This window comes from Protomyctophum bolini, assembly GCF_963924005.1.
Source record: "Protomyctophum bolini genome assembly, chromosome: 11".
Taxonomy (NCBI): domain Eukaryota; kingdom Metazoa; phylum Chordata; class Actinopteri; order Myctophiformes; family Myctophidae; genus Protomyctophum; species Protomyctophum bolini.
Genome location: NC_137872.1, coordinates 44480390 through 44489322, shown reverse-complemented (window position 1 = coordinate 44489322; position 8933 = coordinate 44480390).

Below are 8933 nucleotides of genomic sequence, written 5' to 3'. Positions count from 1 at the left end.
TATATAGGCTATGCCAAATCTTTTTATGATGTGATTTTATTTTTTAAATGACTTGAATGACTTGAATTGAATTGAATGACTTGAATTACTTCAAACAGTGAAAGAAAGGCTTCTCAAAACGCACAAAGCAATGACTTGAAATGAATGACTTGAATTACTTCAAAAGGCTTCTCAAAATGCACAAAGCATTCGCTTCAATTTGCATAAAGATATTCTCGCACAAATAATGTATTTTTTGGGTCCTATATTATAGTATGGTAATAGCCCCCAAAGTAACGTTTATAATCTTTTTTTTTACCCAGCATGCTTAGAGTGTCGAGCGGCCAATCAGAGTCGATCCGATATTTTGTTTACATTTTTGAAAACTGTATAGGCTGTCGTTCGGTCCAGGAAGCACCAATCGCGCCAAAAGTGGTCCCATTGCAAAGCCACGGAAGTCTAGTTAATTTATAATACAGGTTTCATTACTGTGCGTCGTTTGGTTGGGGAGCTAAAATTGTTAGAGTGAAGACATGTAAAAATCGGTTAGGATAGTTAATCCTTTGCGCTTTTGTTTATAACAAGTCCAAGAAAGAGCAGATCTCAAAGTGCATGGCACCAGTTTAAAGATCTTTTCATGATGATTTCTTTAGTATTTATTACAACCATGTGCTATTTTATTCGAGCCTTTAATGACAGTTTGAATCGCGAAAAAGACTAATATTTGGAAAATTTGACAATCCCGATTTTCCCGATGTTCGCCTTCATCGGCCTGTAACTCAGGGTATGAGCATCCCACAGAAACCTAACGCATGTTAGAATATAGTTCAAAGGCTTGTGAATCCATAGGATACTTCAGCGTCCCTGAGGGCCCTTTGGTTCGTCCACTAGGGGTGGGTGAAATTTGTAAACAAAGGCGTTTTTTGGAATTTTGAAAATAAAATAAATCTTTAAGGGTTTTTTTTATCCTTAACTCTCACCCTAACCCTTTTTTGACCCTTCCCTTTAACTAATTTGGTGACGCTGAGTCGATTGGTGCAGGTCTCGAGTGGCCACGACACTTGGAAGTGGGTGAAATGGCCTTTTAACGTCAAAATTCGTGCAAGAAAGGCCTTAAAAAAGTGAAATCTTGAAACTCTATAGGCTGTCGTTCGGTCCAGGAAGCACCAATCGCGCCAAAAGTGGTCCCGTTGCAAAGCCACGGAAGTCTAGTTTACTCCCATAATATATGTTTCATTACTGTGGAAGTGTACACACTTTCGGCGAGAAAATACACACTTATATTGCGGCACTACACTACTGTGTACACTCTTATCAAGTGTTTAGCAATATTTTATTATTTTATTTTCAGAATAGAATCAATTCAACAACAACCCAATCCCCTACCATTGATTATACACTGTGTGCTGTACATTACAGCTTAATAACCAATATACCAATATTATATGGCCAGGGAGACATTTCTACTAAAAAATAATGGTTGGAATGGATTCAGCACCCCTGAAAACCCCTAGTTAGACACCTCACAAGTTAATTTTAGACTTTCATATTTTTCACTCAAGCCTCCTTAACTCCTCAACTTTGATTGGCTCCCCAGAATTTTCCACAAGGAATTGGGTTTGAAAAAATTGAGAGGTGATTCTAGACACCTATAAGAACACATTGGTGAAGAAAGCTATTGGCGGTACATTTTTTCACAGATGGTCCAACTATATTGCTAAAATTCCCAAACTAACTAACTAATCGAAATACAATGTAATGCACTACTGTCAGGCGGACATACAACTGTATGTCCGCCTGACAGTAGTGCATTACATTGTATTTCGATTTGAAATAAATAATGATGGATTGATGTACTGTTGCTTGTGTGTGTGTGTGTGTGTGTGTGTGTGTGTGTGTGTGTGTTTAGACAATAGACCACTTAGCACTTGATTTAACTATGAAAGAAATAAAGACTATTTAACCATGAAAGAAATAAAGACGATGAAGGGGATGTCAAGGGGTTGGCAATGATTGACACACTTGTTAGTAGTTTCACGGATAGGCCATATAAAATACCATGACTCTCCCTCTGAATGAAAATTAATATCTAATAGGCCTACAGTGGGTTAATTAGTAGGACCATAATTTTAATTTCATTCAGAGGGAGAGTCATGGTATTTTATATATAGTGAAACATACATTTCATCCAGGGCGTACCCATTTTGACCCGTCCATATTAATAACAAGTGTGTCAATCATTGCCAACCCCTTGACGATATATCCTTCATCGTCTTCATTTCGTTCATAGTTAAATCAAGTGCTAAGTGGTCTATTGTCTAAAAAGAACACACACACGCAAGCAACAATCTATTCATCATTATTTATTTCAAATCAAAATACAATGTAATGCACCACTGTCAGGCGGACATACAACCCGTCTCGAAGTTTGCAACTTCGAGAAAGATATAATATAGCCTACAGATTTGGACGTCTCTCTCTCTCTCTCTCACTCACTCAAAGCATCGCGGGTTGCGCAAAAAGTTGAGCTTGCAGACCAGCTATTTTCGCTATTTGCATAAGGGGGCTACTGGTAAGTATATGAAGGGGTTCCACCCCCCCTCAATCTCTCTCTCTCTCTCTCTCTAAGCGCCGTGCGCCTTTCTGAAATAACAGTAGAAACGGCGTTGCGCTGTCTGTCTGGGCCTCGCCGAACCTGACAGGTCCCTGCAAAAAGAAAAAAGATCTGGGACCTACATGATTTTTAGGGACTCGTTCCACTTTTCTACCACAGGACAGATCCTCGTCTGGGACCTGGCCCGGCCCCCCGGATCTCCGGTCGGGACCTCCATGATTCGAGCTTGTAGATTCCTCTCTCGCTCCCCCCTCTCTCGCACGCACGCACACTTGCGTTGCCGTTGCGCGCTAGGTCTCCCGTGTCGGACTATGGCCTCGTCTAAACTACGCCTCGTCTGACTATTGCGGGAACTTCTGTCTGTCTAATGTCATGTCGAACTGTTGGAGTAAAAAAGACGGTATTTCGGACAATGGTCCGACACTGGACCATTGTCCCGTCGGCTATTTGGGTGTCATTTAATCCAGCTCTTTCCATTCCCTCCTTTCTTCTGTATACTACAATATAGATATTATGCTCTAAGGCAGTGGTTTTCAACCAATGGTCCTTGAGGGGGTTCCAGGTGGTCCCTAGCTCAATGATGGAGAGTTGGTAACCAAATGGACCTTCCCTTATTACATATTTAACCCTTATATATCTTTAACTCTTGAGTGTAACATTAAACATAATGGACCCAATGGTCCATTATGGTCATTCAGTCATGCAAATCCCTTGACGCTCTCGAAGGGCACCTACGGACGGCTGCAATTCAAAACTGGCCCTCGTAAAATCTGAATCGCCCCACCCACCCCTTTTACCCATAGAGTATTAAAAGGATAGAGACTAAACTAGCGCGAAGCTCCGCCCCCTCCGCTATTCATGTCAGTGGAAGTTGCTCAGTGGCGTTTTGAAGCACCCGGAAGGCTGCCGGAAGTACCGTCTTTTCGCTGATTCAGCATTTCACTTCCGCATTTGGACACCAAATTTTGGTGTCCAAATGCGGAAGTGCACCCAGAGTGCACCTGGGCTTTACATTGGGCGCTCGGTTGCACGGGGTTTCCTCGTCAAGAATCCACGGGTCCGCCTGCAGTCCTTCCTCTTACCATTAGGGCCCAGCGCTTCAACATTGTAGTGCATAGCTGGCCCCTGTATATGTTTTCTTTTCCCTTTTTCCCTCCTTTATGATGATTTCCTGTTTTTTTGGATATATGTGGCCGGGTGGGGTAGTGACGAGTAGTGTGGGCTTGTCTCTGGTGTGAACTAAAACTTCAGTGGCACCAGAGGAGAACGAGACCAAACATTTCCGTGAGAAGGCTGCAGCCGTGTTGCTCACTGAGAGAGAGGCTTTGATGCTAAAGTGTTCGGGAACGACAGTCCGCTCCGAAGAGGAAAGGAGAGGAGGCAGGGAGTTAGCAACTCGCACTGAAAAGGTATTGCTTCCGGTTGTTTGCACTGTGTATTGGGGTAATGTTTGTATCATAATTTGTTAGTAATATACTGTAGGCAACGTGTCATGGTTTCCACAGAGGGATGCAATGCGAACGGAGTGCTCGCCATTGTCATATGTTTGGGGCGTCGTCCACGCTGAGGGTAGTGCAGTCATTTATTAAAGTGTATGTTCGCTCTCTCTAGTGGTGATGTGTTCATTATGTATTTTCGAGGCGTATGATTAATCCAAATGTAACTAAAAGGTAATTTAAATGTGGTTATTTCTAGTGAGGAACATGCTGTCTGAGAACACACATCTATGTGTTGATTTACGTGTGCTCAGCTGTAGCAGATTGTCTTTAATGAGTCCTTAGTTTATATATTGATAGACCAGCTGTATTCAGTTTGTATGGTAACAGGGGTTACTTCATGGTGTATAGTCATGTATATGTTCATTTCCATTTCCTGTACAGATGTGATCACGAGTCAGTGGTCACTGCTTTAGCCATACTGAATTAAGCTGTAGGTTTTATTGGTAATAGGGAAAGCTAATGTTATTGTATAATTTAATCTGTCTCTACTTTTATTGTTAACTTTGGTATAAATTGCTCGTAATAAAGTCCATATTCTAAATATTGTATATTTTAATATTAGGTCTGGTCCGTCTAGTATGTACCTATAGCCTCTGGTTACATATATATAAGTGTTTTATATTTGTATGTCTCTAAATGTTATGATGAATTGAGCAAGGTGGACCCTCTTGTAAACAAGCGTAGTGCTTTATTGGGTCATCCGTCCACTCACAGTTAACTGTTTTTGTATTGAGTTGTGCTTGAAATGTACTGTAATTCTGCGAACTTTTAATAAATACTTCAATCAATACATTTGGTTTCATTTTACGCTCTCAAGAGTTAAATTGTTACAATGAGAAAGAAGGGTTGTCCTCACACTGAATATCAGCTCCCAGGAAACTTTTATTGAGTAACAACATTTCGACCCTTCCGGGTCTTTGTCAGGTATGAGTACAAAACATCAAGTAGGCATAATATATATATATATATATATATATATATATATATATATATATATATATAAAACAGCATATGGGCAGGTCAACAAGGAGCAAGCCGTTTTGCAATGAAGGAAATTAAGCAAGACACACCCTAGAAGAGGAGACCATAATAGAACATCAAAATAGGTTGCGGTACCTTTATTGTTAAACATCTGCATTAACTTAATTTACTAGAAGACTACACAATTAGAGAATGTAGAAGAATTGTTATTTTGCAACGTTTGCATGTTATCTCTCCTAATGGTATCAACATCAATACAGCATGGACTTGTGGAAAGAATCTTATCCAACGACACCAAAATATTATTTAGTTTGCCTATTCTTTTAGTTTCAGTTTATTTTACACTGTGTTATAACGTATATTATATAATATGTAACAGCTATGCTTCTTGACAGACCCATATCTGGCAAGGACCCAGATGTCCCCCCTCGGTTCCTCGGTGGCATGGCGGAACTCATAGCCAAAGGGGAGGAAAGCAGGAAGAATACCGAGGCGATAAACCAGCTTCAGGAGCCGGCCAAACTTCCTCCTCCTCCTCCACCCCAACCCTCCCGCCCTGCTGGAGAAAGAAGCAACTGCACCAACTGGAGGTTCAGACCCGCCACTCTGTGGAGCCCCTCCCCTACGACAAGGCTTATTCTTTGTTGAGAAGACAGGTTGAGCAACAAAACCCGCTAAAAGTAATTACTACTTTTCAAGAGAGGGGTGGACTTTAATTGTTTTATTGAGATAAGAAGCCCTGAAAGGTAGTCATTTAGCACAATTATTGCCGGGATTTCGTTAAAATAACAGCTCGGGGTGCCGGGCAGATATGCCTGTACTGCCCTCACTGAGGTATTGTAACGACAATTCTACAACAGGTCGTTAAGAGGAAGCAATCTGATTGGTTGAAACGGTTTCTAGCCGTTGATCAAACCAGCACTGTTCACCACCTAATCAAAACAAAGAATTCAGCCACTCTGTTTTCCCAGAGCGCTAGCAAACTCGGTGGCTAGGCTAGCTAGTTTCTTTGGACATTTGTGGTCATAGTGACTACATCTGTCATTAAAAAAATATATTTTTTCAGCGATTTTCTTAGTTTTAAGGTTTACTGTTGTAGAATTGCAATATTACACTCGAGGATGTTGTTTAACGTGATTATTGCCACGACAGTGATGCGGTAGGGGAACGGGACGAAGTCGAGTTCCACAAGCATCACTGAAGTGATATATTGCTTAATTAGGTAGCCAGCCAAACCCCATACAAAAAAGATACATAGTAGTCAGGAATGAGGCGTCTTGCTCCCTTTTTACTGATCTTTGTCAGGAGTGAAACTGTAACACAGTAAAATGTACAAAATACAAGAGTCACATAAATACATCTAATTATACATTTATCAAAAAGCGGTTCAACTATTGGCATTTAAATAATCAAACCAAAATCACAACAATCCTGTCTAAATACAAATATGTGATACATACTTGCATTGAAAAGAACACAAACATAAACTTACAAACAATGCTCTCTTCTGTAGTGTCAACACAGCGCTATGCCTATTAATATATACTCTAAGGCACAAACACTAGCCTGGAAGGCAACACACCCCCCTTCCGTTCCGGACAAAAAACGGGATAATTATTTTTGCTCACTTACCTCGCTATGACAAGTAAGACGCGCAAACGCGGGACGCGAACGCAGCTATACGTCCAAATATGGAGTGTGTTGCATCAATCACAAACAAATCACTCAGCTCCATATATGGGCACAAAGGGGGGACACACATACATGATCTTCTAGGTCTCATAGTAAGTGCTCACTGCGTTCGCAATTACGATAAAGTCGCTGATAATCGCTTGCGTTCATATTTTGAACGAGAGGCATGTTTAAGTCAGAAATGAAGAGCTTAGTATATCGATCTGGTCAAAACCACGGAGAGCTCCCTACATTAGGAGAGACGAGGCATTCTTTCGGATCCGTATAGGGTGTAAAAACGTGTACGCCACCAAGAGAGGGGCGGCGTCTGAAAAGATAGCGGCGCCATTCTTGTTGGATTTAAACTCTAGACCAGTCTCTCAGAATAGAGTGGCGGTGGTATGTTTTTGTAAATATTGAGCTCGTTCTTGGCGACAACATAGTGAACCAACACCAGGATGGATAGAAAGAACATCGGGCCCAAATACCTTACAAGGACAAGGAAAATGTGCTTAGATACTTTGTTGAACGTTATGTCTCAGCGCCCATGCGCCGTACAGCCGAGATCCAAGCCATTCTACGTCTTTTTGTAAACTCGTCAATCTGGGTTCCTTGATGCTGTCTCCATGCTGGAAAGCTGAAAATCTAATTCCGTTTTCTGGCTCATTCCCTCGACGTGACCTGCTGTGGCACTTATTTACTGAGCAAGTCTGCACCATTGTGAGGTCAGTTTAAAAAAAGAACGTATACAAGCACACCGGATAGTCGCTCAATGTAAACAAACCAGACAAGCCAACAAGTATGGCGGTCGCTACCACGTGAGTGACGTGACATATGCTGACGCCCCCTCAAGGAGACTTTGGTACGCTTTATACAAAGTGAACGTCAACGCACATGCGAACAGCAAGGAGTATGTTGCAAAAGAAGAGGCCAACCCCCACAAAAAAGGAAAATAAATATCTGAATATTTTTCTCTTGTTTGATATCAATGAAAATGTCCTAGCAATCCGTCGGTTGGATTACCTATGACGTTTCCAGACGTCTTACGGATGGAATGTGTTAATCACCAAATGTAGCCTACACTATTCGTCATATATAGAATTAGAAAAATCTGAATTAGACTAATCCTTGAGTGCTGGTATTTCAAGTGGCTTCCTGACCGTGCACCTGGTAAAATGTTCAAACAGTTTGAGACAAGTTTGAGTTGTGCGTGCTTCCTTCATTTAGTTACTATACAACTAACCTCTTCTTCCTTGTATGATTCCTCACTATCTTCAGATGTGCATTTTGACCAAAGCATTTTCCCCCAACTGCAACTGAATGGTTTCCCCCTGTATAAGTCCTCATGCGTCTATGGGATTTTCCATTTTATGAGTCCGCATATGTTTTTTTAGATAACTCCTTGCACAGCCTTTACCACACACGTTACAGGTAAAGGCCTTTTCCCCTGTATGAGTCCTCATGTGTTTTTTTAGATGACTACTCTGAGCATAGCCTTTACCACAAAAGTTACAAGTAAACGGCTTTTCCCCTGTATGAGTCCTCATGTGTTTTTTTAGACCACTACTCTGAGTACAGCCTTTACCACACACGTAACAAGTAAAGGGCTTTTCCCCTGTATGAGTCCTCACGTGTGCTTTTAGACCACTACTCTGAGTACAGCCTTTACCACACACGTAACAAGTAAACGGCTTTTCCCCTGTATGAGTCCTCATGTGTGTCTGTAGATTACAACTTTGAGCGAAGCCTTTACCACACACGTTACAAGTTAAGGGCGCTTCCCCTGTATGAGTCCTCATATGTGTTTTTAGTACATCACTGCGACTACAGCCTTTACTACAAACTTTGCAAGTAAAGGGCTTTTCCCCTGTATGAGTCCTCATGTGTATTTTAAGTTCATCACCTCGACTACAGCCTTTACTACAAACTTTGCAAGTAAAAGGCTTTTCCCCTGTATGAGTCCTCATGTGTGTTTTCAGATCACCACTTTGACTACATCCTTTGCCACAAACTTCACAAGTAAAGGACTTTTCCCCTGTATGTATCAATTTGTGCCTCATCAGATTACAACTCTGAGCATAGCCATTACCACACACGTTACAAGTAAAGGGCGCTTCCCCTGTATGAGTCCTCATGTGTATTTTAAGTTCATCACCTCGACTACAGCCTTTACTACAAATTTTGCAAGT